The 24,066-nt window shown below is 44.2% G+C and overlaps 70 non-coding genes and 1 pseudogene across 70 annotated transcripts; all 71 read left to right on the top strand.

The window, feature by feature from the left end:
* Positions 1 to 6: 6 nt before the first annotated feature.
* On the top strand, positions 7 to 125 carry LOC133810399 (5S ribosomal RNA). Its single transcript, XR_009882085.1, has one exon. It is a non-coding gene; the product is annotated as a 5S ribosomal RNA (ribosomal RNA).
* Positions 126 to 345: 220 nt separating this feature from the next.
* Positions 346 to 464, top strand: LOC133810398 (5S ribosomal RNA). The gene has a single exon (XR_009882084.1). It is a non-coding gene; the product is annotated as a 5S ribosomal RNA (ribosomal RNA).
* Positions 465 to 683: 219 nt separating this feature from the next.
* Positions 684 to 802, top strand: LOC133810397 (5S ribosomal RNA). Its single transcript, XR_009882083.1, has one exon. It is a non-coding gene; the product is annotated as a 5S ribosomal RNA (ribosomal RNA).
* Positions 803 to 1,022: 220 nt separating this feature from the next.
* Positions 1,023 to 1,141, top strand: LOC133810395 (5S ribosomal RNA). Its single transcript, XR_009882082.1, has one exon. It is a non-coding gene; the product is annotated as a 5S ribosomal RNA (ribosomal RNA).
* A 220-nt stretch (positions 1,142 to 1,361) lies between these two features.
* On the top strand, positions 1,362 to 1,480 carry LOC133810394 (5S ribosomal RNA). Its single transcript, XR_009882081.1, has one exon. It is a non-coding gene; the product is annotated as a 5S ribosomal RNA (ribosomal RNA).
* A 220-nt stretch (positions 1,481 to 1,700) lies between these two features.
* LOC133810392 (5S ribosomal RNA) lies at positions 1,701 to 1,819 on the top strand. Its single transcript, XR_009882079.1, has one exon. It is a non-coding gene; the product is annotated as a 5S ribosomal RNA (ribosomal RNA).
* A 220-nt stretch (positions 1,820 to 2,039) lies between these two features.
* LOC133810391 (5S ribosomal RNA) lies at positions 2,040 to 2,158 on the top strand. Its single transcript, XR_009882078.1, has one exon. It is a non-coding gene; the product is annotated as a 5S ribosomal RNA (ribosomal RNA).
* A 220-nt stretch (positions 2,159 to 2,378) lies between these two features.
* LOC133810390 (5S ribosomal RNA) lies at positions 2,379 to 2,497 on the top strand. Its single transcript, XR_009882077.1, has one exon. It is a non-coding gene; the product is annotated as a 5S ribosomal RNA (ribosomal RNA).
* Positions 2,498 to 2,716: 219 nt separating this feature from the next.
* Positions 2,717 to 2,835, top strand: LOC133810389 (5S ribosomal RNA). The gene has a single exon (XR_009882076.1). It is a non-coding gene; the product is annotated as a 5S ribosomal RNA (ribosomal RNA).
* Positions 2,836 to 3,054: 219 nt separating this feature from the next.
* Positions 3,055 to 3,173, top strand: LOC133810388 (5S ribosomal RNA). The gene has a single exon (XR_009882075.1). It is a non-coding gene; the product is annotated as a 5S ribosomal RNA (ribosomal RNA).
* Positions 3,174 to 3,393: 220 nt separating this feature from the next.
* Positions 3,394 to 3,512, top strand: LOC133810532 (5S ribosomal RNA). Its single transcript, XR_009882212.1, has one exon. It is a non-coding gene; the product is annotated as a 5S ribosomal RNA (ribosomal RNA).
* Positions 3,513 to 3,733: 221 nt separating this feature from the next.
* On the top strand, positions 3,734 to 3,852 carry LOC133810553 (5S ribosomal RNA). The gene has a single exon (XR_009882232.1). It is a non-coding gene; the product is annotated as a 5S ribosomal RNA (ribosomal RNA).
* A 220-nt stretch (positions 3,853 to 4,072) lies between these two features.
* On the top strand, positions 4,073 to 4,191 carry LOC133810594 (5S ribosomal RNA). Its single transcript, XR_009882272.1, has one exon. It is a non-coding gene; the product is annotated as a 5S ribosomal RNA (ribosomal RNA).
* Positions 4,192 to 4,411: 220 nt separating this feature from the next.
* Positions 4,412 to 4,530, top strand: LOC133810593 (5S ribosomal RNA). The gene has a single exon (XR_009882271.1). It is a non-coding gene; the product is annotated as a 5S ribosomal RNA (ribosomal RNA).
* Positions 4,531 to 4,750: 220 nt separating this feature from the next.
* On the top strand, positions 4,751 to 4,869 carry LOC133810592 (5S ribosomal RNA). The gene has a single exon (XR_009882270.1). It is a non-coding gene; the product is annotated as a 5S ribosomal RNA (ribosomal RNA).
* Positions 4,870 to 5,089: 220 nt separating this feature from the next.
* On the top strand, positions 5,090 to 5,208 carry LOC133810591 (5S ribosomal RNA). Its single transcript, XR_009882269.1, has one exon. It is a non-coding gene; the product is annotated as a 5S ribosomal RNA (ribosomal RNA).
* Positions 5,209 to 5,428: 220 nt separating this feature from the next.
* Positions 5,429 to 5,547, top strand: LOC133810590 (5S ribosomal RNA). The gene has a single exon (XR_009882268.1). It is a non-coding gene; the product is annotated as a 5S ribosomal RNA (ribosomal RNA).
* A 220-nt stretch (positions 5,548 to 5,767) lies between these two features.
* Positions 5,768 to 5,886, top strand: LOC133810588 (5S ribosomal RNA). Its single transcript, XR_009882266.1, has one exon. It is a non-coding gene; the product is annotated as a 5S ribosomal RNA (ribosomal RNA).
* Positions 5,887 to 6,105: 219 nt separating this feature from the next.
* Positions 6,106 to 6,224, top strand: LOC133810587 (5S ribosomal RNA). The gene has a single exon (XR_009882265.1). It is a non-coding gene; the product is annotated as a 5S ribosomal RNA (ribosomal RNA).
* Positions 6,225 to 6,445: 221 nt separating this feature from the next.
* Positions 6,446 to 6,564, top strand: LOC133810586 (5S ribosomal RNA). Its single transcript, XR_009882264.1, has one exon. It is a non-coding gene; the product is annotated as a 5S ribosomal RNA (ribosomal RNA).
* Positions 6,565 to 6,785: 221 nt separating this feature from the next.
* Positions 6,786 to 6,904, top strand: LOC133810585 (5S ribosomal RNA). The gene has a single exon (XR_009882263.1). It is a non-coding gene; the product is annotated as a 5S ribosomal RNA (ribosomal RNA).
* A 221-nt stretch (positions 6,905 to 7,125) lies between these two features.
* Positions 7,126 to 7,244, top strand: LOC133810584 (5S ribosomal RNA). The gene has a single exon (XR_009882262.1). It is a non-coding gene; the product is annotated as a 5S ribosomal RNA (ribosomal RNA).
* Positions 7,245 to 7,464: 220 nt separating this feature from the next.
* LOC133810583 (5S ribosomal RNA) lies at positions 7,465 to 7,583 on the top strand. The gene has a single exon (XR_009882261.1). It is a non-coding gene; the product is annotated as a 5S ribosomal RNA (ribosomal RNA).
* A 221-nt stretch (positions 7,584 to 7,804) lies between these two features.
* On the top strand, positions 7,805 to 7,923 carry LOC133810582 (5S ribosomal RNA). The gene has a single exon (XR_009882260.1). It is a non-coding gene; the product is annotated as a 5S ribosomal RNA (ribosomal RNA).
* A 221-nt stretch (positions 7,924 to 8,144) lies between these two features.
* Positions 8,145 to 8,263, top strand: LOC133810581 (5S ribosomal RNA). Its single transcript, XR_009882259.1, has one exon. It is a non-coding gene; the product is annotated as a 5S ribosomal RNA (ribosomal RNA).
* Positions 8,264 to 8,483: 220 nt separating this feature from the next.
* Positions 8,484 to 8,602, top strand: LOC133810580 (5S ribosomal RNA). Its single transcript, XR_009882258.1, has one exon. It is a non-coding gene; the product is annotated as a 5S ribosomal RNA (ribosomal RNA).
* Positions 8,603 to 8,822: 220 nt separating this feature from the next.
* LOC133810579 (5S ribosomal RNA) lies at positions 8,823 to 8,941 on the top strand. The gene has a single exon (XR_009882257.1). It is a non-coding gene; the product is annotated as a 5S ribosomal RNA (ribosomal RNA).
* Positions 8,942 to 9,161: 220 nt separating this feature from the next.
* LOC133810548 (5S ribosomal RNA) lies at positions 9,162 to 9,280 on the top strand. The gene has a single exon (XR_009882228.1). It is a non-coding gene; the product is annotated as a 5S ribosomal RNA (ribosomal RNA).
* A 220-nt stretch (positions 9,281 to 9,500) lies between these two features.
* LOC133810577 (5S ribosomal RNA) lies at positions 9,501 to 9,619 on the top strand. The gene has a single exon (XR_009882255.1). It is a non-coding gene; the product is annotated as a 5S ribosomal RNA (ribosomal RNA).
* Positions 9,620 to 9,839: 220 nt separating this feature from the next.
* Positions 9,840 to 9,958, top strand: LOC133810576 (5S ribosomal RNA). Its single transcript, XR_009882254.1, has one exon. It is a non-coding gene; the product is annotated as a 5S ribosomal RNA (ribosomal RNA).
* Positions 9,959 to 10,178: 220 nt separating this feature from the next.
* On the top strand, positions 10,179 to 10,297 carry LOC133810575 (5S ribosomal RNA). Its single transcript, XR_009882253.1, has one exon. It is a non-coding gene; the product is annotated as a 5S ribosomal RNA (ribosomal RNA).
* Positions 10,298 to 10,517: 220 nt separating this feature from the next.
* LOC133810574 (5S ribosomal RNA) lies at positions 10,518 to 10,636 on the top strand. Its single transcript, XR_009882252.1, has one exon. It is a non-coding gene; the product is annotated as a 5S ribosomal RNA (ribosomal RNA).
* A 220-nt stretch (positions 10,637 to 10,856) lies between these two features.
* LOC133810573 (5S ribosomal RNA) lies at positions 10,857 to 10,975 on the top strand. The gene has a single exon (XR_009882251.1). It is a non-coding gene; the product is annotated as a 5S ribosomal RNA (ribosomal RNA).
* A 219-nt stretch (positions 10,976 to 11,194) lies between these two features.
* Positions 11,195 to 11,313, top strand: LOC133810572 (5S ribosomal RNA). The gene has a single exon (XR_009882250.1). It is a non-coding gene; the product is annotated as a 5S ribosomal RNA (ribosomal RNA).
* Positions 11,314 to 11,534: 221 nt separating this feature from the next.
* On the top strand, positions 11,535 to 11,653 carry LOC133810571 (5S ribosomal RNA). The gene has a single exon (XR_009882249.1). It is a non-coding gene; the product is annotated as a 5S ribosomal RNA (ribosomal RNA).
* Positions 11,654 to 11,873: 220 nt separating this feature from the next.
* LOC133810570 (5S ribosomal RNA) lies at positions 11,874 to 11,992 on the top strand. Its single transcript, XR_009882248.1, has one exon. It is a non-coding gene; the product is annotated as a 5S ribosomal RNA (ribosomal RNA).
* Positions 11,993 to 12,212: 220 nt separating this feature from the next.
* On the top strand, positions 12,213 to 12,331 carry LOC133810569 (5S ribosomal RNA). The gene has a single exon (XR_009882247.1). It is a non-coding gene; the product is annotated as a 5S ribosomal RNA (ribosomal RNA).
* Positions 12,332 to 12,551: 220 nt separating this feature from the next.
* LOC133810568 (5S ribosomal RNA) lies at positions 12,552 to 12,670 on the top strand. The gene has a single exon (XR_009882246.1). It is a non-coding gene; the product is annotated as a 5S ribosomal RNA (ribosomal RNA).
* Positions 12,671 to 12,888: 218 nt separating this feature from the next.
* LOC133810547 (5S ribosomal RNA) lies at positions 12,889 to 13,007 on the top strand. The gene has a single exon (XR_009882227.1). It is a non-coding gene; the product is annotated as a 5S ribosomal RNA (ribosomal RNA).
* Positions 13,008 to 13,227: 220 nt separating this feature from the next.
* On the top strand, positions 13,228 to 13,346 carry LOC133810533 (5S ribosomal RNA). Its single transcript, XR_009882213.1, has one exon. It is a non-coding gene; the product is annotated as a 5S ribosomal RNA (ribosomal RNA).
* Positions 13,347 to 13,566: 220 nt separating this feature from the next.
* Positions 13,567 to 13,685, top strand: LOC133810566 (5S ribosomal RNA). Its single transcript, XR_009882244.1, has one exon. It is a non-coding gene; the product is annotated as a 5S ribosomal RNA (ribosomal RNA).
* A 220-nt stretch (positions 13,686 to 13,905) lies between these two features.
* LOC133810565 (5S ribosomal RNA) lies at positions 13,906 to 14,024 on the top strand. The gene has a single exon (XR_009882243.1). It is a non-coding gene; the product is annotated as a 5S ribosomal RNA (ribosomal RNA).
* Positions 14,025 to 14,245: 221 nt separating this feature from the next.
* Positions 14,246 to 14,364, top strand: LOC133810564 (5S ribosomal RNA). Its single transcript, XR_009882242.1, has one exon. It is a non-coding gene; the product is annotated as a 5S ribosomal RNA (ribosomal RNA).
* A 220-nt stretch (positions 14,365 to 14,584) lies between these two features.
* LOC133810563 (5S ribosomal RNA) lies at positions 14,585 to 14,703 on the top strand. The gene has a single exon (XR_009882241.1). It is a non-coding gene; the product is annotated as a 5S ribosomal RNA (ribosomal RNA).
* Positions 14,704 to 14,923: 220 nt separating this feature from the next.
* On the top strand, positions 14,924 to 15,042 carry LOC133810562 (5S ribosomal RNA). The gene has a single exon (XR_009882240.1). It is a non-coding gene; the product is annotated as a 5S ribosomal RNA (ribosomal RNA).
* Positions 15,043 to 15,261: 219 nt separating this feature from the next.
* Positions 15,262 to 15,380, top strand: LOC133810558 (5S ribosomal RNA). Its single transcript, XR_009882237.1, has one exon. It is a non-coding gene; the product is annotated as a 5S ribosomal RNA (ribosomal RNA).
* Positions 15,381 to 15,600: 220 nt separating this feature from the next.
* On the top strand, positions 15,601 to 15,719 carry LOC133810546 (5S ribosomal RNA). Its single transcript, XR_009882226.1, has one exon. It is a non-coding gene; the product is annotated as a 5S ribosomal RNA (ribosomal RNA).
* Positions 15,720 to 15,939: 220 nt separating this feature from the next.
* Positions 15,940 to 16,058, top strand: LOC133810534 (5S ribosomal RNA). The gene has a single exon (XR_009882214.1). It is a non-coding gene; the product is annotated as a 5S ribosomal RNA (ribosomal RNA).
* Positions 16,059 to 16,278: 220 nt separating this feature from the next.
* On the top strand, positions 16,279 to 16,397 carry LOC133810522 (5S ribosomal RNA). Its single transcript, XR_009882203.1, has one exon. It is a non-coding gene; the product is annotated as a 5S ribosomal RNA (ribosomal RNA).
* Positions 16,398 to 16,616: 219 nt separating this feature from the next.
* LOC133810511 (5S ribosomal RNA) lies at positions 16,617 to 16,735 on the top strand. Its single transcript, XR_009882192.1, has one exon. It is a non-coding gene; the product is annotated as a 5S ribosomal RNA (ribosomal RNA).
* Positions 16,736 to 16,954: 219 nt separating this feature from the next.
* Positions 16,955 to 17,073, top strand: LOC133810552 (5S ribosomal RNA). Its single transcript, XR_009882231.1, has one exon. It is a non-coding gene; the product is annotated as a 5S ribosomal RNA (ribosomal RNA).
* A 220-nt stretch (positions 17,074 to 17,293) lies between these two features.
* On the top strand, positions 17,294 to 17,412 carry LOC133810498 (5S ribosomal RNA). Its single transcript, XR_009882180.1, has one exon. It is a non-coding gene; the product is annotated as a 5S ribosomal RNA (ribosomal RNA).
* A 220-nt stretch (positions 17,413 to 17,632) lies between these two features.
* On the top strand, positions 17,633 to 17,751 carry LOC133810487 (5S ribosomal RNA). Its single transcript, XR_009882169.1, has one exon. It is a non-coding gene; the product is annotated as a 5S ribosomal RNA (ribosomal RNA).
* A 219-nt stretch (positions 17,752 to 17,970) lies between these two features.
* On the top strand, positions 17,971 to 18,089 carry LOC133810540 (5S ribosomal RNA). Its single transcript, XR_009882219.1, has one exon. It is a non-coding gene; the product is annotated as a 5S ribosomal RNA (ribosomal RNA).
* A 219-nt stretch (positions 18,090 to 18,308) lies between these two features.
* On the top strand, positions 18,309 to 18,427 carry LOC133810475 (5S ribosomal RNA). The gene has a single exon (XR_009882158.1). It is a non-coding gene; the product is annotated as a 5S ribosomal RNA (ribosomal RNA).
* Positions 18,428 to 18,647: 220 nt separating this feature from the next.
* LOC133810528 (5S ribosomal RNA) lies at positions 18,648 to 18,766 on the top strand. The gene has a single exon (XR_009882208.1). It is a non-coding gene; the product is annotated as a 5S ribosomal RNA (ribosomal RNA).
* A 219-nt stretch (positions 18,767 to 18,985) lies between these two features.
* Positions 18,986 to 19,104, top strand: LOC133810463 (5S ribosomal RNA). The gene has a single exon (XR_009882147.1). It is a non-coding gene; the product is annotated as a 5S ribosomal RNA (ribosomal RNA).
* A 220-nt stretch (positions 19,105 to 19,324) lies between these two features.
* Positions 19,325 to 19,454, top strand: LOC133810561 (5S ribosomal RNA; annotated as a pseudogene).
* A 219-nt stretch (positions 19,455 to 19,673) lies between these two features.
* On the top strand, positions 19,674 to 19,792 carry LOC133810452 (5S ribosomal RNA). Its single transcript, XR_009882136.1, has one exon. It is a non-coding gene; the product is annotated as a 5S ribosomal RNA (ribosomal RNA).
* A 221-nt stretch (positions 19,793 to 20,013) lies between these two features.
* On the top strand, positions 20,014 to 20,132 carry LOC133810527 (5S ribosomal RNA). The gene has a single exon (XR_009882207.1). It is a non-coding gene; the product is annotated as a 5S ribosomal RNA (ribosomal RNA).
* A 219-nt stretch (positions 20,133 to 20,351) lies between these two features.
* On the top strand, positions 20,352 to 20,470 carry LOC133810441 (5S ribosomal RNA). Its single transcript, XR_009882125.1, has one exon. It is a non-coding gene; the product is annotated as a 5S ribosomal RNA (ribosomal RNA).
* A 221-nt stretch (positions 20,471 to 20,691) lies between these two features.
* LOC133810545 (5S ribosomal RNA) lies at positions 20,692 to 20,810 on the top strand. Its single transcript, XR_009882225.1, has one exon. It is a non-coding gene; the product is annotated as a 5S ribosomal RNA (ribosomal RNA).
* A 220-nt stretch (positions 20,811 to 21,030) lies between these two features.
* LOC133810429 (5S ribosomal RNA) lies at positions 21,031 to 21,149 on the top strand. Its single transcript, XR_009882114.1, has one exon. It is a non-coding gene; the product is annotated as a 5S ribosomal RNA (ribosomal RNA).
* Positions 21,150 to 21,368: 219 nt separating this feature from the next.
* Positions 21,369 to 21,487, top strand: LOC133810417 (5S ribosomal RNA). Its single transcript, XR_009882102.1, has one exon. It is a non-coding gene; the product is annotated as a 5S ribosomal RNA (ribosomal RNA).
* A 219-nt stretch (positions 21,488 to 21,706) lies between these two features.
* On the top strand, positions 21,707 to 21,825 carry LOC133810405 (5S ribosomal RNA). The gene has a single exon (XR_009882091.1). It is a non-coding gene; the product is annotated as a 5S ribosomal RNA (ribosomal RNA).
* A 219-nt stretch (positions 21,826 to 22,044) lies between these two features.
* Positions 22,045 to 22,163, top strand: LOC133810393 (5S ribosomal RNA). The gene has a single exon (XR_009882080.1). It is a non-coding gene; the product is annotated as a 5S ribosomal RNA (ribosomal RNA).
* A 220-nt stretch (positions 22,164 to 22,383) lies between these two features.
* LOC133810589 (5S ribosomal RNA) lies at positions 22,384 to 22,502 on the top strand. Its single transcript, XR_009882267.1, has one exon. It is a non-coding gene; the product is annotated as a 5S ribosomal RNA (ribosomal RNA).
* Positions 22,503 to 22,722: 220 nt separating this feature from the next.
* Positions 22,723 to 22,841, top strand: LOC133810578 (5S ribosomal RNA). Its single transcript, XR_009882256.1, has one exon. It is a non-coding gene; the product is annotated as a 5S ribosomal RNA (ribosomal RNA).
* A 220-nt stretch (positions 22,842 to 23,061) lies between these two features.
* On the top strand, positions 23,062 to 23,180 carry LOC133810567 (5S ribosomal RNA). The gene has a single exon (XR_009882245.1). It is a non-coding gene; the product is annotated as a 5S ribosomal RNA (ribosomal RNA).
* Positions 23,181 to 23,400: 220 nt separating this feature from the next.
* LOC133810504 (5S ribosomal RNA) lies at positions 23,401 to 23,519 on the top strand. Its single transcript, XR_009882186.1, has one exon. It is a non-coding gene; the product is annotated as a 5S ribosomal RNA (ribosomal RNA).
* A 220-nt stretch (positions 23,520 to 23,739) lies between these two features.
* On the top strand, positions 23,740 to 23,858 carry LOC133810387 (5S ribosomal RNA). Its single transcript, XR_009882074.1, has one exon. It is a non-coding gene; the product is annotated as a 5S ribosomal RNA (ribosomal RNA).
* The last annotated feature ends 208 nt before the right edge of the window (positions 23,859 to 24,066 follow it).

Here is a 24,066-nt window from a genome sequence, read left to right as displayed (position 1 = left end):
CATTCCGGGTGCGATCATACCAGCACTAATGCACCGGATCCCATCAGAACTCCGCAGTTAAGCGTGCTTGGGCGAGAGTAGTACTAGGATGGGTGACCTCCTGGGAAGTCCTCGTGTTGCACCCCTGAAGACATCATTTTTTTTTTCCCTTTAAAAATCCACCTACGGCTCAAAAGTTTGTATTTTTTGTTTTAAATCTTTAAAAACTCATTTATTTCGTTTTCCTTGAGGGGTTAGTACCGTGGTCACTAACAAGCAGCGAATAAGAAGTTCCTAGTCAATCCGGGGGAGAAAAGGGAGGACACACGCGCTCGCTATAAATGAATATTGCGGACCAAACATTCCGGGTGCGATCATACCAGCACTAATGCACCGGATCCCATCAGAACTCCGCAGTTAAGCGTGCTTGGGCGAGAGTAGTACTAGGATGGGTGACCTCCTGGGAAGTCCTCGTGTTGCACCCCTGAAAACATCATTTTTTTTTCCCTTTAAAAATCCACCTACGGCTCAAAAGTTTGTATTTTTTGTTTTAAATCTTTAAAAACTCATTTATTTCGTTTTCCTTGAGGGGTTAATACCGTGGTCACTAACAAGCAGCGAATAAGAAGTTCCTAGTCAATCCGGGGGAGAAAAGGGAGGACACACGCGCTCGCTATAAATGAATATTGCGGACCAAACATTCCGGGTGCGATCATACCAGCACTAATGCACCGGATCCCATCAGAACTCCGCAGTTAAGCGTGCTTGGGCGAGAGTAGTACTAGGATGGGTGACCTCCTGGGAAGTCCTCGTGTTGCACCCCTGAAAACATTATTTATTTTTTCCCTTTAAAAATCCACCTACGGCTCAAAAGTTTGTATTTTTTGTTTTAAATCTTTAAAAACTCATTTATTTCGTTTTCCTTGAGGGGTTAATACCGTGGTCACTAACAAGCAGCGAATAAGAAGTTCCTAGTCAATCCGGGGGAGAAAAGGGAGGACACACGCGCTCGCTATAAATGAATATTGCGGAACAAACATTCCGGGTGCGATCATACCAGCACTAATGCACCGGATCCCATCAGAACTCCGCAGTTAAGCGTGCTTGGGCGAGAGTAGTACTAGGATGGGTGACCTCCTGGGAAGTCCTCGTGTTGCACCCCTGAAAACATCATTTTTTTTTTCCCTTTAAAAATCCACCTACGGCTCAAAAGTTTGTATTTTTTGTTTTAAATCTTTAAAAACTCATTTATTTCGTTTTCCTTGAGGGGTTAATACCGTGGTCACTAACAAGCAGCGAATAAGAAGTTCCTAGTCAATCCGGGGGAGAAAAGGGAGGACACACGCGCTCGCTATAAATGAATATTGCGGAACAAACATTCCGGGTGCGATCATACCAGCACTAATGCACCGGATCCCATCAGAACTCCGCAGTTAAGCGTGCTTGGGCGAGAGTAGTACTAGGATGGGTGACCTCCTGGGAAGTCCTCGTGTTGCACCCCTGAAAACATCATTTTTTTTTTCCCTTTAAAAATCCACCTACGGCTCAAAAGTTTGTATTTTTTGTTTTAAATCTTTAAAAACTCATTTATTTCGTTTTCCTTGAGGGGTTAATACCGTGGTCACTAACAAGCAGCGAATAAGAAGTTCCTAGTCAATCCGGGGGAGAAAAGGGAGGACACACGCGCTCGCTATAAATGAATATTGCGGAACAAACATTCCGGGTGCGATCATACCAGCACTAATGCACCGGATCCCATCAGAACTCCGCAGTTAAGCGTGCTTGGGCGAGAGTAGTACTAGGATGGGTGACCTCCTGGGAAGTCCTCGTGTTGCACCCCTGAAAACATCATTTTTTTTTTCCCTTTAAAAATCCACCTACGGCTCAAAAGTTTGTATTTTTTGTTTTAAATCTTTAAAAACTCATTTATTTCGTTTTCCTTGAGGGGTTAATACCGTGGTCACTAACAAGCAGCGAATAAGAAGTTCCTAGTCAATCCGGGGGAGAAAAGGGAGGACACACGCGCTCGCTATAAATGAATATTGCGGAACAAACATTCCGGGTGCGATCATACCAGCACTAATGCACCGGATCCCATCAGAACTCCGCAGTTAAGCGTGCTTGGGCGAGAGTAGTACTAGGATGGGTGACCTCCTGGGAAGTCCTCGTGTTGCACCCCTGAAAACATCATTTTTTTTTTCCCTTTAAAAATCCACCTACGGCTCAAAAGTTTGTATTTTTTGTTTTAAATCTTTAAAAACTCATTTATTTCGTTTTCCTTGAGGGGTTAATACCGTGGTCACTAACAAGCAGCGAATAAGAAGTTCCTAGTCAATCCGGGGGAGAAAAGGGAGGACACACGCGCTCGCTATAAATGAATATTGCGGACCAAACATTCCGGGTGCGATCATACCAGCACTAATGCACCGGATCCCATCAGAACTCCGCAGTTAAGCGTGCTTGGGCGAGAGTAGTACTAGGATGGGTGACCTCCTGGGAAGTCCTCGTGTTGCACCCCTGAAAACATCATTTTTTTTTCCCTTTAAAAATCCACCTACGGCTCAAAAGTTTGTATTTTTTGTTTTAAATCTTTAAAAACTCATTTATTTCGTTTTCCTTGAGGGGTTAATACCGTGGTCACTAACAAGCAGCGAATAAGAAGTTCCTAGTCAATCCGGGGGAGAAAAGGGAGGACACACGCGCTCGCTATAAATGAATATTGCGGACCAAACATTCCGGGTGCGATCATACCAGCACTAATGCACCGGATCCCATCAGAACTCCGCAGTTAAGCGTGCTTGGGCGAGAGTAGTACTAGGATGGGTGACCTCCTGGGAAGTCCTCGTGTTGCACCCCTGAAAACATCATTTTTTTTTCCCTTTAAAAATCCACCTACGGCTCAAAAGTTTGTATTTTTTGTTTTAAATCTTTAAAAACTCATTTATTTCGTTTTCCTTGAGGGGTTAATACCGTGGTCACTAACAAGCAGCGAATAAGAAGTTCCTAGTCAATCCGGGGGAGAAAAGGGAGGACACACGCGCTCGCTATAAATGAATATTGCGGACCAAACATTCCGGGTGCGATCATACCAGCACTAATGCACCGGATCCCATCAGAACTCCGCAGTTAAGCGTGCTTGGGCGAGAGTAGTACTAGGATGGGTGACCTCCTGGGAAGTCCTCGTGTTGCACCCCTGAAAACATCATTTTTTTTTTCCCTTTAAAAATCCACCTACGGCTCAAAAGTTTGTATTTTTTGTTTTAAATCTTTAAAAACTCATTTATTTCGTTTTCCTTGAGGGGTTAATACCGTGGTCACTAACAAGCAGCGAATAAGAAGTTCCTAGTCAATCCGGGGGAGAAAAGGGAGGACACACGCGCTCGCTATAAATGAATATTGCGGAACAAACATTCCGGGTGCGATCATACCAGCACTAATGCACCGGATCCCATCAGAACTCCGCAGTTAAGCGTGCTTGGGCGAGAGTAGTACTAGGATGGGTGACCTCCTGTGAAGTCCTCGTGTTGCACCCCTTTAGACATCATTTTTTTTTTTCCCTTTAAAAATCCACCTACGGCTCAAAAGTTTGTATTTTTTGTTTTAAATCTTTAAAAACTCATTTATTTCGTTTTCCTTGAGGGGTTAATACCGTGGTCACTAACAAGCAGCGAATAAGAAGTTCCTAGTCAATCCGGGGGAGAAAAGGGAGGACACACGCGCTCGCTATAAATGAATATTGCGGACCAAACATTCCGGGTGCGATCATACCAGCACTAATGCACCGGATCCCATCAGAACTCCGCAGTTAAGCGTGCTTGGGCGAGAGTAGTACTAGGATGGGTGACCTCCTGGCAAGTCCTCGTGTTGCACCCCTGAAAACATCATTTTTTTTTTCCCTTTAAAAATCCACCTACGGCTCAAAAGTTTGTATTTTTTGTTTTAAATCTTTAAAAACTCATTTATTTCGTTTTCCTTGAGGGGTTAATACCGTGGTCACTAACAAGCAGCGAATAAGAAGTTCCTAGTCAATCCGGGGGAGAAAAGGGAGGACACACGCGCTCGCTATAAATGAATATTGCGGAACAAACATTCCGGGTGCGATCATACCAGCACTAATGCACCGGATCCCATCAGAACTCCGCAGTTAAGCGTGCTTGGGCGAGAGTAGTACTAGGATGGGTGACCTCCTGGGAAGTCCTCGTGTTGCACCCCTGAAAACATCATTTTTTTTTTCCCTTTAAAAATCCACCTACGGCTCAAAAGTTTGTATTTTTTGTTTTAAATCTTTAAAAACTCATTTATTTCGTTTTCCTTGAGGGGTTAATACCGTGGTCACTAACAAGCAGCGAATAAGAAGTTCCTAGTCAATCCGGGGGAGAAAAGGGAGGACACACGCGCTCGCTATAAATGAATATTGCGGAACAAACATTCCGGGTGCGATCATACCAGCACTAATGCACCGGATCCCATCAGAACTCCGCAGTTAAGCGTGCTTGGGCGAGAGTAGTACTAGGATGGGTGACCTCCTGGGAAGTCCTCGTGTTGCACCCCTGAAAACATCATTTTTTTTTTCCCTTTAAAAATCCACCTACGGCTCAAAAGTTTGTATTTTTTGTTTTAAATCTTTAAAAACTCATTTATTTCGTTTTCCTTGAGGGGTTAATACCGTGGTCACTAACAAGCAGCGAATAAGAAGTTCCTAGTCAATCCGGGGGAGAAAAGGGAGGACACACGCGCTCGCTATAAATGAATATTGCGGAACAAACATTCCGGGTGCGATCATACCAGCACTAATGCACCGGATCCCATCAGAACTCCGCAGTTAAGCGTGCTTGGGCGAGAGTAGTACTAGGATGGGTGACCTCCTGGGAAGTCCTCGTGTTGCACCCCTGAAAACATCATTTTTTTTTTCCCTTTAAAAATCCACCTACGGCTCAAAAGTTTGTATTTTTTGTTTTAAATCTTTAAAAACTCATTTATTTCGTTTTCCTTGAGGGGTTAATACCGTGGTCACTAACAAGCAGCGAATAAGAAGTTCCTAGTCAATCCGGGGGAGAAAAGGGAGGACACACGCGCTCGCTATAAATGAATATTGCGGACCAAACATTCCGGGTGCGATCATACCAGCACTAATGCACCGGATCCCATCAGAACTCCGCAGTTAAGCGTGCTTGGGCGAGAGTAGTACTAGGATGGGTGACCTCCTGGGAAGTCCTCGTGTTGCACCCCTGAAAACATCATTTTTTTTTTCCCTTTAAAAATCCACCTACGGCTCAAAAGTTTGTATTTTTTGTTTTAAATCTTTAAAAACTCATTTATTTCGTTTTCCTTGAGGGGTTAATACCGTGGTCACTAACAAGCAGCGAATAAGAAGTTCCTAGTCAATCCGGGGGAGAAAAGGGAGGACACACGCGCTCGCTATAAATGAATATTGCGGAACAAACATTCCGGGTGCGATCATACCAGCACTAATGCACCGGATCCCATCAGAACTCCGCAGTTAAGCGTGCTTGGGCGAGAGTAGTACTAGGATGGGTGACCTCCTGGGAAGTCCTCGTGTTGCACCCCTGAAAACATCATTTTTTTTTTCCCTTTAAAAATCCACCTACGGCTCAAAAGTTTGTATTTTTTGTTTTAAATCTTTAAAAACTCATTTATTTCGTTTTCCTTGAGGGGTTAATACCGTGGTCACTAACAAGCAGCGAATAAGAAGTTCCTAGTCAATCCGGGGGAGAAAAGGGAGGACACACGCGCTCGCTATAAATGAATATTGCGGAACAAACATTCCGGGTGCGATCATACCAGCACTAATGCACCGGATCCCATCAGAACTCCGCAGTTAAGCGTGCTTGGGCGAGAGTAGTACTAGGATGGGTGACCTCCTGGGAAGTCCTCGTGTTGCACCCCTGAACACATCATTTTTTTTTCCCTTTAAAAATCCACCTACGGCTCAAAAGTTTGTATTTTTTGTTTTAAATCTTTAAAAACTCATTTATTTCGTTTTCCTTGAAGGGTTAATACCGTGGTCACTAACAAGCAGCGAATAAGAAGTTCCTAGTCAATCCGGGGGAGAAAAGGGAGGACACACGCGCTCGCTATAAATGAATATTGCGGAACAAACATTCCGGGTGCGATCATACCAGCACTAATGCACCGGATCCCATCAGAACTCCGCAGTTAAGCGTGCTTGGGCGAGAGTAGTACTAGGATGGGTGACCTCCTGGGAAGTCCTCGTGTTGCACCCCTGAAGACATCATTTTTTTTTTTCCCTTTAAAAATCCACCTACGGCTCAAAAGTTTGTATTTTTTGTTTTAAATCTTTAAAAACTCATTTATTTCGTTTTCCTTGAGGGGTTAATACCGTGGTCACTAACAAGCAGCGAATAAGAAGTTCCTAGTCAATCCGGGGGAGAAAAGGGAGGACACACGCGCTCGCTATAAATGAATATTGCGGACCAAACATTCCGGGTGCGATCATACCAGCACTAATGCACCGGATCCCATCAGAACTCCGCAGTTAAGCGTGCTTGGGCGAGAGTAGTACTAGGATGGGTGACCTCCTGGGAAGTCCTCGTGTTGCACCCCTGAAAACATCATTTTTTTTTTTCCCTTTAAAAATCCACCTACGGCTCAAAAGTTTGTATTTTTTGTTTTAAATCTTTAAAAACTCATTTATTTCGTTTTCCTTGAGGGGTTAATACCGTGGTCACTAACAAGCAGCGAATAAGAAGTTCCTAGTCAATCCGGGGGAGAAAAGGGAGGACACACGCGCTCGCTATAAATGAATATTGCGGAACAAACATTCCGGGTGCGATCATACCAGCACTAATGCACCGGATCCCATCAGAACTCCGCAGTTAAGCGTGCTTGGGCGAGAGTAGTACTAGGATGGGTGACCTCCTGGGAAGTCCTCGTGTTGCACCCCTGAAGACATCATTTTTTTTTTTCCCTTTAAAAATCCACCTACGGCTCAAAAGTTTGTATTTTTTGTTTTAAATCTTTAAAAACTCATTTATTTCGTTTTCCTTGAGGGGTTAATACCGTGGTCACTAACAAGCAGCGAATAAGAAGTTCCTAGTCAATCCGGGGGAGAAAAGGGAGGACACACGCGCGCGCTATAAATGAATATTGCGGACCAAACATTCCGGGTGCGATCATACCAGCACTAATGCACCGGATCCCATCAGAACTCCGCAGTTAAGCGTGCTTGGGCGAGAGTAGTACTAGGATGGGTGACCTCCTGGGAAGTCCTCGTGTTGCACCCCTGAAAACATCATTTTTTTTTTCCCTTTAAAAATCCACCTACGGCTCAAAAGTTTGTATTTTTTGTTTTAAATCTTTAAAAACTCATTTATTTCGTTTTCCTTGAGGGGTTAATACCGTGGTCACTAACAAGCAGCGAATAAGAAGTTCCTAGTCAATCCGGGGGAGAAAAGGGAGGACACACGCGCTCGCTATAAATGAATATTGCGGAACAAACATTCCGGGTGCGATCATACCAGCACTAATGCACCGGATCCCATCAGAACTCCGCAGTTAAGCGTGCTTGGGCGAGAGTAGTACTAGGATGGGTGACCTCCTGGGAAGTCCTCGTGTTGCACCCCTGAAGACATCATTTTTTTTTTTCCCTTTAAAAATCCACCTACGGCTCAAAAGTTTGTATTTTTTGTTTTAAATCTTTAAAAACTCATTTATTTCGTTTTCCTTGAGGGGTTAATACCGTGGTCACTAACAAGCAGCGAATAAGAAGTTCCTAGTCAATCCGGGGGAGAAAAGGGAGGACACACGCGCTCGCTATAAATGAATATTGCGGACCAAACATTCCGGGTGCGATCATACCAGCACTAATGCACCGGATCCCATCAGAACTCCGCAGTTAAGCGTGCTTGGGCGAGAGTAGTACTAGGATGGGTGACCTCCTGGGAAGTCCTCGTGTTGCACCCCTGAAGACATCATTTTTTTTTTTCCCTTTAAAAATCCACCTACGGCTCAAAAGTTTGTATTTTTTGTTTTAAATCTTTAAAAACTCATTTATTTCGTTTTCCTTGAGGGGTTAATACCGTGGTCACTAACAAGCAGCGAATAAGAAGTTCCTAGTCAATCCGGGGGAGAAAAGGGAGGACACACGCGCTCGCTATAAATGAATATTGCGGACCAAACATTCCGGGTGCGATCATACCAGCACTAATGCACCGGATCCCATCAGAACTCCGCAGTTAAGCGTGCTTGGGCGAGAGTAGTACTAGGATGGGTGACCTCCTGGGAAGTCCTCGTGTTGCACCCCTGAAAACATCATTTTTTTTTTCCCTTTAAAAATCCACCTACGGCTCAAAAGTTTGTATTTTTTGTTTTAAATCTTTAAAAACTTATTTATTTCGTTTTCCTTGAGGGGTTAATACCGTGGTCACTAACAAGCAGCGAATAAGAAGTTCCTAGTCAATCCGGGGGAGAAAAGGGAGGACACACGCGCTCGCTATAAATGAATATTGCGGACCAAACATTCCGGGTGCGATCATACCAGCACTAATGCACCGGATCCCATCAGAACTCCGCAGTTAAGCGTGCTTGGGCGAGAGTAGTACTAGGATGGGTGACCTCCTGGGAAGTCCTCGTGTTGCACCCCTGAAAACATCATTTTTTTTTTCCCTTTAAAAATCCACCTACGGCTCAAAAGTTTGTATTTTTTGTTTTAAATCTTTAAAAACTCATTTATTTCGTTTTCCTTGAGGGGTTAATACCGTGGTCACTAACAAGCAGCGAATAAGAAGTTCCTAGTCAATCCGGGGGAGAAAAGGGAGGACACACGCGCTCGCTATAAATGAATATTGCGGACCAAACATTCCGGGTGCGATCATACCAGCACTAATGCACCGGATCCCATCAGAACTCCGCAGTTAAGCGTGCTTGGGCGAGAGTAGTACTAGGATGGGTGACCTCCTGGGAAGTCCTCGTGTTGCACCCCTGAAAACATCATTTTTTTTTTCCCTTTAAAAATCCACCTACGGCTCAAAAGTTTGTATTTTTTGTTTTAAATCTTTAAAAACTCATTTATTTCGTTTTCCTTGAGGGGTTAATACCGTGGTCACTAACAAGCAGCGAATAAGAAGTTCCTAGTCAATCCGGGGGAGAAAAGGGAGGACACACGCGCTCGCTATAAATGAATATTGCGGAACAAACATTCCGGGTGCGATCATACCAGCCCTAATGCACCGGATCCCATCAGAACTCCGCAGTTAAGCGTGCTTGGGCGAGAGTAGTACTAGGATGGGTGACCTCCTGGGAAGTCCTCGTGTTGCACCCCTGAAAACATCATTTTTTTTTTCCCTTTAAAAATCCACCTACGGCTCAAAAGTTTGTATTTTTTGTTTTAAATCTTTAAAAACTCATTTATTTCGTTTTCCTTGAGGGGTTAATACCGTGGTCACTAACAAGCAGCGAATAAGAAGTTCCTAGTCAATCCGGGGGAGAAAAGGGAGGACACACGCGCTCGCTATAAATGAATATTGCGGAACAAACATTCCGGGTGCGATCATACCAGCACTAATGCACCGGATCCCATCAGAACTCCGCAGTTAAGCGTGCTTGGGCGAGAGTAGTACTAGGATGGGTGACCTCCTGGGAAGTCCTCGTGTTGCACCCCTGAAAACATCATTTTTTTTTTCCCTTTAAAAATCCACCTACGGCTCAAAAGTTTGTATTTTTTGTTTTAAATCTTTAAAAACTCATTTATTTCGTTTTCCTTGAGGGGTTAATACCGTGGTCACTAACAAGCAGCGAATAAGAAGTTCCTAGTCAATCCGGGGGAGAAAAGGGAGGACACACGCGCTCGCTATAAATGAATATTGCGGAACAAACATTCCGGGTGCGATCATACCAGCACTAATGCACCGGATCCCATCAGAACTCCGCAGTTAAGCGTGCTTGGGCGAGAGTAGTACTAGGATGGGTGACCTCCTGGGAAGTCCTCGTGTTGCACCCCTGAAGACATCATTTTTTTTTTCCCTTTAAAAATCCACCTACGGCTCAAAAGTTTGTATTTTTTGTTTTAAATCTTTAAAAACTCATTTATTTCGTTTTCCTTGAGGGGTTAATACCGTGGTCACTAACAAGCAGCGAATAAGAAGTTCCTAGTCAATCCGGGGGAGAAAAGGGAGGACACACGCGCTCGCTATAAATGAATATTGCGGACCAAACATTCCGGGTGCGATCATACCAGCACTAATGCACCGGATCCCATCAGAACTCCGCAGTTAAGCGTGCTTGGGCGAGAGTAGTACTAGGATGGGTGACCTCCTGGGAAGTCCTCGTGTTGCACCCCTGAAAACATCATTTTTTTTTTCCCTTTAAAAATCCACCTACGGCTCAAAAGTTTGTATTTTTTGTTTTAAATCTTTAAAAACTCATTTATTTCGTTTTCCTTGAGGGGTTAATACCGTGGTCACTAACAAGCAGCGAATAAGAAGTTCCTAGTCAATCCGGGGGAGAAAAGGGAGGACACACGCGCTCGCTATAAATGAATATTGCGGACCAAACATTCCGGGTGCGATCATACCAGCACTAATGCACCGGATCCCATCAGAACTCCGCAGTTAAGCGTGCTTGGGCGAGAGTAGTACTAGGATGGGTGACCTCCTGGGAAGTCCTCGTGTTGCACCCCTGAAAACATCATTTTTTTTTTCCCTTTAAAAATCCACCTACGGCTCAAAAGTTTGTATTTTTTGTTTTAAATCTTTAAAAACTCATTTATTTCGTTTTCCTTGAGGGGTTAATACCGTGGTCACTAACAAGCAGCGAATAAGAAGTTCCTAGTCAATCCGGGGGAGAAAAGGGAGGACACACGCGCTCGCTATAAATGAATATTGCGGACCAAACATTCCGGGTGCGATCATACCAGCACTAATGCACCGGATCCCATCAGAACTCCGCAGTTAAGCGTGCTTGGGCGAGAGTAGTACTAGGATGGGTGACCTCCTGGGAAGTCCTCGTGTTGCACCCCTGAAGACATCATTTTTTTTTCCCTTTAAAAATCCACCTACGGCTCAAAAGTTTGTATTTTTTGTTTTAAATCTTTAAAAACTCATTTATTTCGTTTTCCTTGAGGGGTTAATACCGTGGTCACTAACAAGCAGCGAATAAGAAGTTCCTAGTCAATCCGGGGGAGAAAAGGGAGGACACACGCGCTCGCTATAAATGAATATTGCGGAACAAACATTCCGGGTGCGATCATACCAGCACTAATGCACCGGATCCCATCAGAACTCCGCAGTTAAGCGTGCTTGGGCGAGAGTAGTACTAGGATGGGTGACCTCCTGGGAAGTCCTCGTGTTGCACCCCTGAAGACATCATTTTTTTTTTTCCCGTTAAAAATCCACCTACGGCTCAAAAGTTTGTATTTTTTGTTTTAAATCTTTAAAAACTCATTTATTTCGTTTTCCTTGAGGGGTTAATACCGTGGTCACTAACAAGCAGCGAATAAGAAGTTCCTAGTCAATCCGGGGGAGAAAAGGGAGGACACACGCGCTCGCTATAAATGAATATTGCGGACCAAACATTCCGGGTGCGATCATACCAGCACTAATGCACCGGATCCCATCAGAACTCCGCAGTTAAGCGTGCTTGGGCGAGAGTAGTACTAGGATGGGTGACCTCCTGGGAAGTCCTCGTGTTGCACCCCTGAAAACATCATTTTTTTTTTCCCTTTAAAAATCCACCTACGGCTCAAAAGTTTGTATTTTTTGTTTTAAATCTTTAAAAACTCATTTATTTCGTTTTCCTTGAGGGGTTAATACTGTGGTCACTAACAAGCAGCGAATAAGAAGTTCCTAGTCAATCCGGGGGAGAAAAGGGAGGACACACGCGCTCGCTATAAATGAATATTGCGGACCAAACATTCCGGGTGCGATCATACCAGCACTAATGCACCGGATCCCATCAGAACTCCGCAGTTAAGCGTGCTTGGGCGAGAGTAGTACTAGGATGGGTGACCTCCTGGGAAGTCCTCGTGTTGCACCCCTGAAAACATTATTTATTTTTTCCCTTTAAAAATCCACCTACGGCTCAAAAGTTTGTATTTTTTGTTTTAAATCTTTAAAAACTCATTTATTTCGTTTTCCTTGAGGGGTTAATACCGTGGTCACTAACAAGCAGCGAATAAGAAGTTCCTAGTCAATACGGGGGAGAAAAGGGAGGACACACGCGCTCGCTATAAATGAATATTGCGGACCAAACATTCCGGGTGCGATCATACCAGCACTAATGCACCGGATCCCATCAGAACTCCGCAGTTAAGCGTGCTTGGGCGAGAGTAGTACTAGGATGGGTGACCTCCTGGGAAGTCCTCGTGTTGCACCCCTGAAAACATCATTTTTTTTTTCCCTTTAAAAATCCACCTACGGCTCAAAAGTTTGTATTTTTTGTTTTAAATCTTTAAAAACTCATTTATTTCGTTTTCCTTGAGGGGTTAATACCGTGGTCACTAACAAGCAGCGAATAAGAAGTTCCTAGTCAATCCGGGGGAGAAAAGGGAGGACACACGCGCTCGCTATAAATGAATATTGCGGAACAAACATTCCGGGTGCGATCATACCAGCACTAATGCACCGGATCCCATCAGAACTCCGCAGTTAAGCGTGCTTGGGCGAGAGTAGTACTAGGATGGGTGACCTCCTGGGAAGTCCTCGTGTTGCACCCCTGAAAACATCATTTTTTTTTTCCCTTTAAAAATCCACCTACGGCTCAAAAGTTTGTATTTTTGTTTTAAATCTTTAAAAACTCATTTATTTCGTTTTCCTTGAGGGGTTAATACCGTGGTCACTAACAAGCAGCGAATAAGAAGTTCCTAGTCAATCCGGGGGAGAAAAGGGAGGACACACGCGCTCGCTATAAATGAATATTGCGGACCAAACATTCCGGTGCGATCATACCAGCACTAATGCACCGGATCCCATCAGAACTCCGCAGTTAAGCGTGCTTGGGCGAGAGTAGTACTAGGATGGGTGACCTCCTGGGAAGTCCTCGTGTTGCACCCCTGAAAACATCATTTTTTTTTTCCTTTTAAAAATCCACCTACGGCTCAAAAGTTTGTATTTTTTGTTTTAAATCTTTAAAAACTCATTTATTTCGTTTTCCTTGAGGGGTTAATACCGTGGTCACTAACAAGCAGCGAATAAGAAGTTCCTAGTCAATCCGGGGGAGAAAAGGGAGGACACACGCGCTCGCTATAAATGAATATTGCGGAACAAACATTCCGGGTGCGATCATACCAGCACTAATGCACCGGATCCCATCAGAACTCCGCAGTCAAGCGTGCTTGGGCGAGAGTAGTACTAGGATGGGTGACCTCCTGGGAAGTCCTCGTGTTGCACCCCTGAAGACATCATTTTTTTTTTTCCCTTTAAAAATCCACCTACGGCTCAAAAGTTTGTATTTTTTGTTTTAAATCTTTAAAAACTCATTTATTTCGTTTTCCTTGAGGGGTTAATACCGTGGTCACTAACAAGCAGCGAATAAGAAGTTCCTAGTCAATCCGGGGAGAAAAGGGAGGACACACGCGCTCGCTATAAATGAATATTGCGGAACAAACATTCCGGGTGCGATCATACCAGCACTAATGCACCGGATCCCATCAGAACTCCGCAGTTAAGCGTGCTTGGGCGAGAGTAGTACTAGGATGGGTGACCTCCTGGGAAGTCCTCGTGTTGCACCCCTGAAAACATCATTTTTTTTTTCCCTTTAAAAATCCACCTACGGCTCAAAAGTTTGTATTTTTTGTTTTAAATCTTTAAAAACTCATTTATTTCGTTTTCCTTGAGGGGTTAATACCGTGGTCACTAACAAGCAGCGAATAAGAAGTTCCTAGTCAATCCGGGGGAGAAAAGGGAGGACACACGCGCTCGCTATAAATGAATATTGCGGAACAAACATTCCGGGTGCGATCATACCAGCACTAATGCACCGGATCCCATCAGAACTCCGCAGTTAAGCGTGCTTGGGCGAGAGTAGTACTAGGATGGGTGACCTCCTGGGAAGTCCTCGTGTTGCACCCCTGAAGACATCATTTTTTTTTTTCCCTTTAAAAATCCACCTACGGCTCAAAAGTTTGTATTTTTTGTTTTAAATCTTTAAAAACTCATTTATTTCGTTTTCCTTGAGGGGTGAATACCGTGGTCACTAACAAGCAGCGAATAAGAAGTTCCTAGTCAATCCGGGGGAGAAAAGGGAGGACACACGCGCTCGCTATAAATGAATATTGCGGACCAAACATTCCGGGTGCGATCATACCAGCACTAATGCACCGGATCCCATCAGAACTCCGCAGTTAAGCGTGCTTGGGCGAGAGTAGTACTAGGATGGGTGACCTCCTGGGAAGTCCTCGTGTTGCACCCCTGAAAACATCATTTTTTTTTTCCCTTTAAAAATCCACCTACGGCTCAAAAGTTTGTATTTTTTGTTTTAAATCTTTAAAAACTCATTTATTTCGTTTTCCTTGAGGGGTTAATACCGTGGTCACTAACAAGCAGCGAATAAGAAGTTCCTAGTCAATCCGGGGGAGAAAAGGGAGGACACACGCGCTCGCTATAAATGAATATTGCGGACCAAACATTCCGGGTGCGATCATACCAGCACTAATGCACCGGATCCCATCAGAACTCCGCAGTTAAGCGTGCTTGGGCGAGAGTAGTACTAGGATGGGTGACCTCCTGGGAAGTCCTCGTGTTGCACCCCTGAAGACATCATTTTTTTTTTCCCTTTAAAAATCCACCTACGGCTCAAAAGTTTGTATTTTTTGTTTTAAATCTTTAAAAACTCATTTATTTCGTTTTCCTTGAGGGGTTAATACCGTGGTCACTAACAAGCAGCGAATAAGAAGTTCCTAGTCAATCCGGGGGAGAAAAGGGAGGACACACGCGCTCGCTATAAATGAATATTGCGGAACAAACATTCCGGGTGCGATCATACCAGCACTAATGCACCGGATCCCATCAGAACTCCGCAGTTAAGCGTGCTTGGGCGAGAGTAGTACTAGGATGGGTGACCTCCTGGGAAGTCCTCGTGTTGCACCCCTGAAGACATCATTTTTTTTTTCCCGTTAAAAATCCACCTACGGCTCAAAAGTTTGTATTTTTTGTTTTAAATCTTTAAAAACTCATTTATTTCGTTTTCCTTGAGGGGTTAATACCGTGGTCACTAACAAGCAGCGAATAAGAAGTTCCTAGTCAATCCGGGGAGAAAAGGGAGGACACACGCGCTCGCTATAAATGAATATTGCGGACCAAACATTCCGGGTGCGATCATACCAGCACTAATGCACCGGATCCCATCAGAACTCCGCAGTTAAGCGTGCTTGGGCGAGAGTAGTACTAGGATGGGTGACCTCCTGGGAAGTCCTCGTGTTGCACCCCTGAAAACATCATTTTTTTTTTCCCTTTAAAAATCCACCTACGGCTCAAAAGTTTGTATTTTTTGTTTTAAATCTTTAAAAACTCATTTATTTCGTTTTCCTTGAGGGGTTAATACTGTGGTCACTAACAAGCAGCGAATAAGAAGTTCCTAGTCAATCCGGGGGAGAAAAGGGAGGACACACGCGCTCGCTATAAATGAATATTGCGGACCAAACATTCCGGGTGCGATCATACCAGCACTAATGCACCGGATCCCATCAGAACTCCGCAGTTAAGCGTGCTTGGGCGAGAGTAGTACTAGGATGGGTGACCTCCTGGGAAGTCCTCGTGTTGCACCCCTGAAAACATTATTTATTTTTTCCCTTTAAAAATCCACCTACGGCTCAAAAGTTTGTATTTTTTGTTTTAAATCTTTAAAAACTCATTTATTTCGTTTTCCTTGAGGGGTTAATACCGTGGTCACTAACAAGCAGCGAATAAGAAGTTCCTAGTCAATACGGGGGAGAAAAGGGAGGACACACGCGCTCGCTATAAATGAATATTGCGGACCAAACATTCCGGGTGCGATCATACCAGCACTAATGCACCGGATCCCATCAGAACTCCGCAGTTAAGCGTGCTTGGGCGAGAGTAGTACTAGGATGGGTGACCTCCTGGGAAGTCCTCGTGTTGCACCCCTGAAAACATCATTTTTTTTTTCCCTTTAAAAATCCACCTACGGCTCAAAAGTTTGTATTTTTTGTTTTAAATCTTTAAAAACTCATTTATTTCGTTTTCCTTGAGGGGTTAATACCGTGGTCACTAACAAGCAGCGAATAAGAAGTTCCTAGTCAATCCGGGGGAGAAAAGGGAGGACACACGCGCTCGCTATAAATGAATATTGCGGAACAAACATTCCGGGTGCGATCATACCAGCACTAATGCACCGGATCCCATCAGAACTCCGCAGTTAAGCGTGCTTGGGCGAGAGTAGTACTAGGATGGGTGACCTCCTGGGAAGTCCTCGTGTTGCACCCCTGAAAACATCATTTTTTTTTTCCCTTTAAAAATCCACCTACGGCTCAAAAGTTTGTATTTTTTGTTTAAATCTTTAAAAACTCATTTATTTCGTTTTCCTTGAGGGGTTAATACCGTGGTCACTAACAAGCAGCGAATAAGAAGTTCCTAGTCAATCCGGGGGAGAAAAGGGAGGACACACGCGCTCGCTATAAATGAATATTGCGGACCAAACATTCCGGGTGCGATCATACCAGCACTAATGCACCGGATCCCATCAGAACTCCGCAGTTAAGCGTGCTTGGGCGAGAGTAGTACTAGGATGGGTGACCTCCTGGGAAGTCCTCGTGTTGCACCCCTGAAAACATCATTTTTTTTTTCCCTTTAAAAATCCACCTACGGCTCAAAAGTTTGTATTTTTTGTTTTAAATCTTTAAAACTCATTTATTTCGTTTTCCTTGAGGGGTTAATACCGTGGTCACTAACAAGCAGCGAATAAGAAGTTCCTAGTCAATACGGGGGAGAAAAGGGAGGACACACGCGCTCGCTATAAATGAATATTGCGGACCAAACATTCCGGGTGCGATCATACCAGCACTAATGCACCGGATCCCATCAGAACTCCGCAGTTAAGCGTGCTTGGGCGAGAGTAGTACTAGGATGGGTGACCTCCTGGGAAGTCCTCGTGTTTCACCCCTGAAAACATCATTTTTTTTTTCCCTTTAAAAATCCACCTACGGCTCAAAAGTTTGTATTTTTTGTTTTAAATCTTTAAAAACTCATTTATTTCGTTTTCCTTGAGGGGTTAATACCGTGGTCACTAACAAGCAGCGAATAAGAAGTTCCTAGTCAATCCGGGGGAGAAAAGGGAGGACACACGCGCTCGCTATAAATGAATATTGCGGAACAAACATTCCGGGTGCGATCATACCAGCACTAATGCACCGGATCCCATCAGAACTCCGCAGTTAAGCGTGCTTGGGCGAGAGTAGTACTAGGATGGGTGACCTCCTGGGAAGTCCTCGTGTTGCACCCCTGAAAACATCATTTTTTTTTTCCCTTTAAAAATCCACCTACGGCTCAAAAGTTTGTATTTTTTGTTTTAAATCTTTAAAAACTCATTTATTTCGTTTTCCTTGAGGGGTTAATACCGTGGTCACTAACAAGCAGCGAATAAGAAGTTCCTAGTCAATCCGGGGGAGAAAAGGGAGGACACACGCGCTCGCTATAAATGAATATTGCGGACCAAACATTCCGGGTGCGATCATACCAGCACTAATGCACCGGATCCCATCAGAACTCCGCAGTTAAGCGTGCTTGGGCGAGAGTAGTACTAGGATGGGTGACCTCCTGGGAAGTCCTCGTGTTGCACCCCTGAAAACATCGTTTTTTTTTTCCCTTTAAAAATCCACCTACGGCTCAAAAGTTTGTATTTTTTGTTTTAAATCTTTAAAAACTCATTTATTTCGTTTTCCTTGAGGGGTTAATACCGTGGTCACTAACAAGCAGCGAATAAGAAGTTCCTAGTCAATCCGGGGAGAAAAGGGAGGACACACGCGCTCGCTATAAATGAATATTGCGGACCAAACATTCCGGGTGCGATCATACCAGCACTAATGCACCGGATCCCATCAGAACTCCGCAGATAAGCGTGCTTGGGCGAGAGTAGTACTAGGATGGGTGACCTCCTGGGAAGTCCTCGTGTTGCACCCCTGAAAACATCATTTTTTTTTCCCTTTAAAAATCCACCTACGGCTCAAAAGTTTGTATTTTTTGTTTTAAATCTTTAAAAACTCATTTATTTCGTTTTCCTTGAGGGGTTAATACCGTGGTCACTAACAAGCAGCGAATAAGAAGTTCCTAGTCAATCCGGGGGAGAAAAGGGAGGACACACGCGCTCGCTATAAATGAATATTGCGGAACAAACATTCCGGGTGCGATCATACCAGCACTAATGCACCGGATCCCATCAGAACTCCGCAGTTAAGCGTGCTTGGGCGAGAGTAGTACTAGGATGGGTGACCTCCTGGGAAGTCCTCGTGTTGCACCCCTGAAGACATCATTTTTTTTTTCCCTTTAAAAATCCACCTACGGCTCAAAAGTTTGTATTTTTTGTTTTAAATCTTTAAAAACTCATTTATTTCGTTTTCCTTGAGGGGTTAATACCGTGGTCACTAACAAGCAGCGAATAAGAAGTTCCTAGTCAATCCGGGGGAGAAAAGGGAGGACACACGCGCTCGCTATAAATGAATATTGCGGAACAAACATTCCGGGTGCGATCATACCAGCACTAATGCACCGGATCCCATCAGAACTCCGCAGTTAAGCGTGCTTGGGCGAGAGTAGTACTTGGATGGGTGACCTCCTGGGAAGTCCTCGTGTTGCACCCCTGAAAACATCATTTTTTTTTCCCTTTAAAAATCCACCTACGGCTCAAAAGTTTGTATTTTTTGTTTTAAATCTTTAAAAACTCATTTATTTCGTTTTCCTTGAGGGGTTAATACCGTGGTCACTAACAAGCAGCGAATAAGAAGTTCCTAGTCAATCCGGGGGAGAAAAGGGAGGACACACGCGCTCGCTATAAATGAATATTGCGGACCAAACATTCCGGGTGCGATCATACCAGCACTAATGCACCGGATCCCATCAGAACTCCGCAGTTAAGCGTGCTTGGGCGAGAGTAGTACTAGGATGGGTGACCTCCTGGGAAGTCCTCGTGTTGCACCCCTGAAAACATCGTTTTTTTTTTCCCTTTAAAAATCCACCTACGGCTCAAAAGTTTGTATTTTTTGTTTTAAATCTTTAAAAACTCATTTATTTCGTTTTCCTTGAGGGGTTAATACCGTGGTCACTAACAAGCAGCGAATAAGAAGTTCCTAGTCAATCCGGGGGAGAAAAGGGAGGACACACGCGCTCGCTATAAATGAATATTGCGGACCAAACATTCCGGGTGCGATCATACCAGCACTAATGCACCGGATCCCATCAGAACTCCGCAGATAAGCGTGCTTGGGCGAGAGTATACTAGGATGGGTGACAGGATGGGTTGACTCCTGGGAAGTCCTCGTGTTGCACCCCTGAAAACATCATTTTTTTTTCCCTTTAAAAATCCACCTACGGCTCAAAAGTTTGTATTTTTTGTTTTAAATCTTTAAAAACTCATTTATTTCGTTTTCCTTGAGGGGTTAATACCGTGGTCACTAACAAGCAGCGAATAAGAAGTTCCTAGTCAATCCGGGGGAGAAAAGGGAGGACACACGCGCTCGCTATAAATGAATATTGCGGAACAAACATTCCGGGTGCGATCATACCAGCACTAATGCACCGGATCCCATCAGAACTCCGCAGTTAAGCGTGCTTGGGCGAGAGTAGTACTAGGATGGGTGACCTCCTGGGAAGTCCTCGTGTTGCACCCCTGAAGACATCATTTTTTTTTTTCCCTTTAAAAATCCACCTACGGCTCAAAAGTTTGTATTTTTTGTTTTAAATCTTTAAAAACTCATTTATTTCGTTTTCCTTGAGGGGTTAATACCGTGGTCACTAACAAGCAGCGAATAAGAAGTTCCTAGTCAATCCGGGGGAGAAAAGGGAGGACACACGCGCTCGCTATAAATGAATATTGCGGAACAAACATTCCGGGTGCGATCATACCAGCACTAATGCACCGGATCCCATCAGAACTCCGCAGTTAAGCGTGCTTGGGCGAGAGTAGTACTTGGATGGGTGACCTCCTGGGAAGTCCTCGTGTTGCACCCCTGAAAACATCATTTTTTTTTCCCTTTCAAAATCCACCTACGGCTCAAAAGTTTGTATTTTTTGTTTTAAATCTTTAAAAACTCATTTATTTCGTTTTCCTTGAGGGGTTAATACCGTGGTCACTAACAAGCAGCGAATAAGAAGTTCCTAGTCAATCCGGGGGAGAAAAGGGAGGACACACGCGCTCGCTATAAATGAATATTCCGGAACAAACATTCCGGGTGCGATCATACCAGCACTAATGCACCGGATCCCATCAGAACTCCGCAGTTAAGCGTGCTTGGGCGAGAGTAGTACTAGGATGGGTGACCTCCTGGGAAGTCCTCGTGTTGCACCCCTGAAGACATCATTTTTTTTTTTCCCTTTAAAAATCCACCTACGGCTCAAAAGTTTGTATTTTTTGTTTTAAATCTTTAAAAACTCATTTATTTCGTTTTCCTTGAGGGGTTAATACCGTGGTCACTAACAAGCAGCGAATAAGAAGTTCCTAGTCAATCCGGGGGAGAAAAGGGAGGACACACGCGCTCGCTATAAATGAATATTGCGGACCAAACATTCCGGGTGCGATCATACCAGCACTAATGCACCGGATCCCATCAGAACTCCGCAGTTAAGCGTGCTTGGGCGAGAGTAGTACTAGGATGGGTGACCTCCTGGGAAGTCCTCGTGTTACACCCCTGAAAACATCATTTTTTTTTTCCCTTTAAAAATCCACCTACGGCTCAAAAGTTTGTATTTTTTGTTTTAAATCTTTAAAAACTCATTTATTTCGTTTTCCTTGAGGGGTTAATACTGTGGTCACTAACAAGCAGCGAATAAGAAGTTCCTAGTCAATCCGGGGGAGAAAAGGGAGGACACACGCGCTCGCTATAAATGAATATTGCGGACCAAACATTCCGGGTGCGATCATACCAGCACTAATGCACCGGATCCCATCAGAACTCCGCAGTTAAGCGTGCTTGGGCGAGAGTAGTACTAGGATGGGTGACCTCCTGGGAAGTCCTCGTGTTGCACCCCTGAAAACATCATTTTTTTTTCCCTTTAAAAATCCACCTACGGCTCAAAAGTTTGTATTTTTTGTTTTAAATCTTTAAAAACTCATTTATTTCGTTTTCCTTGAGGGGTTAATACCGTGGTCACTAACAAGCAGCGAATAAGAAGTTCCTAGTCAATCCGGGGGAGAAAAGGGAGGACACACGCGCTCGCTATAAATGAATATTGCGGACCAAACATTCCGGGTGCGATCATACCAGCACTAATGCACCGGATCCCATCAGAACTCCGCAGTTAAGCGTGCTTGGGCGAGAGTAGTACTAGGATGGGTGACCTCCTGGGAAGTCCTCGTGTTGCACCCCTGAAAACATCATTTTTTTTTCCCTTTAAAAATCCACCTACGGCTCAAAAGTTTGTATTTTTTGTTTTAAATCTTTAAAAACTCATTTATTTCGTTTTCCTTGAGGGGTTAATACTGTGGTCACTAACAAGCAGCGAATAAGAAGTTCCTAGTCAATCCGGGGGAGAAAAGGGAGGACACACGCGCTCGCTATAAATGAATATTGCGGACCAAACATTCCGGGTGCGATCATACCAGCACTAATGCACCGGATCCCATCAGAACTCCGCAGTTAAGCGTGCTTGGGCGAGAGTAGTACTAGGATGGGTGACCTCCTGGGAAGTCCTCGTGTTGCACCCCTGAAAACATCATTTTTTTTTCCCTTTAAAAATCCACCTACGGCTCAAAAGTTTGTATTTTTTGTTTTAAATCTTTAAAAACTCATTTATTTCGTTTTCCTTGAGGGGTTAATACCGTGGTCACTAACAAGCAGCGAATAAGAAGTTCCTAGTCAATCCGGGGGAGAAAAGGGAGGACACACGCGCTCGCTATAAATGAATATTGCGGACCAAACATTCCGGGTGCGATCATACCAGCACTAATGCACCGGATCCCATCAGAACTCCGCAGTTAAGCGTGCTTGGGCGAGAGTAGTACTAGGATGGGTGACCTCCTGGGAAGTCCTCGTGTTGCACCCCTGAAAACATCATTTTTTTTTTCCCTTTAAAAATCCACCTACGGCTCAAAAGTTTGTATTTTTTGTTTTAAATCTTTAAAAACTCATTTATTTCGTTTTCCTTGAGGGGTTAATACCGTGGTCACTAACAAGCAGCGAATAAGAAGTTCCTAGTCAATCCGGGGGAGAAAAGGGAGGACACACGCGCTCGCTATAAATGAATATTGCGGACCAAACATTCCGGGTGCGATCATACCAGCACTAATGCACCGGATCCCATCAGAACTCCGCAGTTAAGCGTGCTTGGGCGAGAGTAGTACTAGGATGGGTGACCTCCTGGGAAGTCCTCGTGTTGCACCCCTGAAGACATCATTTTTTTTTTCCCTTTAAAAATCCACCTACGGCTCAAAAGTTTGTATTTTTTGTTTTAAATCTTTAAAAACTCATTTATTTCGTTTTCCTTGAGGGGTTAATACCGTGGTCACTAACAAGCAGCGAATAAGAAGTTCCTAGTCAATCCGGGGGAGAAAAGGGAGGACACACGCGCTCGCTATAAATGAATATTGCGGAACAAACATTCCGGGTGCGATCATACCAGCACTAATGCACCGGATCCCATCAGAACTCCGCAGTTAAGCGTGCTTGGGCGAGAGTAGTACTAGGATGGGTGACCTCCTGGGAAGTCCTCGTGTTGCACCCCTGAAGACATCATTTTTTTTTTCCCTTTAAAAATCCACCTACGGCTCAAAAGTTTGTATTTTTTGTTTTAAATCTTTAAAAACTCATTTATTTCGTTTTCCTTGAGGGGTTAATACCGTGGTCACTAACAAGCAGCGAATAAGAAGTTCCTAGTCAATCCGGGGGAGAAAAGGGAGGACACACGCGCTCGCTATAAATGAATATTGCGGACCAAACATTCCGGGTGCGATCATACCAGCACTAATGCACCGGATCCCATCAGAACTCCGCAGTTAAGCGTGCTTGGGCGAGAGTAGTACTAGGATGGGTGACCTCCTGGGAAGTCCTCGTGTTGCACCCCTGAAAACATCATTTTTTTTTTCCCTTTAAAAATCCACCTACGGCTCAAAAGTTTGTATTTTTTGTTTTAAATCTTTAAAAACTCATTTATTTCGTTTTCCTTGAGGGGTTAATACCGTGGTCACTAACAAGCAGCGAATAAGAAGTTCCTAGTCAATCCGGGGGAGAAAAGGGAGGACACACGCGCTCGCTATAAATGAATATTGCGGACCAAACATTCCGGGTGCGATCATACCAGCACTAATGCACCGGATCCCATCAGAACTCCGCAGTTAAGCGTGCTTGGGCGAGAGTAGTACTAGGATGGGTGACCTCCTGGGAAGTCCTCGTGTTGCACCCCTGAAAACATTATTTATTTTTTCCCTTTAAAAATCCACCTACGGCTCAAAAGTTTGTATTTTTTGTTTTAAATCTTTAAAAACTCATTTATTTCGTTTTCCTTGAGGGGTTAATACCGTGGTCACTAACAAGCAGCGAATAAGAAGTTCCTAGTCAATCCGGGGGAGAAAAGGGAGGACACACGCGCTCGCTATAAATGAATATTGCGGAACAAACATTCCGGGTGCGATCATACCAGCACTAATGCACCGGATCCCATCAGAACTCCGCAGTTAAGCGTGCTTGGGCGAGAGTAGTACTAGGATGGGTGACCTCCTGGGAAGTCCTCGTGTTGCACCCCTGAAAACATCATTTTTTTTTTTCCCTTTAAAAATCCACCTACGGCTCAAAAGTTTGTATTTTTTGTTTTAAATCTTTAAAAACTCATTTATTTCGTTTTCCTTGAGGGGTTAATACCGTGGTCACTAACAAGCAGCGAATAAGAAGTTCCTAGTCAATCCGGGGAGAAAAGGGAGGACACACGCGCTCGCTATAAATGAATATTGCGG

The sequence above is a fragment of the Humulus lupulus genome, unplaced genomic scaffold (genome assembly GCF_963169125.1).
Source record: "Humulus lupulus unplaced genomic scaffold, drHumLupu1.1 SCAFFOLD_106, whole genome shotgun sequence".
Taxonomy (NCBI): Eukaryota; Viridiplantae; Streptophyta; class Magnoliopsida; order Rosales; family Cannabaceae; genus Humulus; species Humulus lupulus.
Note: the sequence above shows the minus strand (reverse complement) of the source record. Positions and strands in the feature narration are given on the sequence as shown.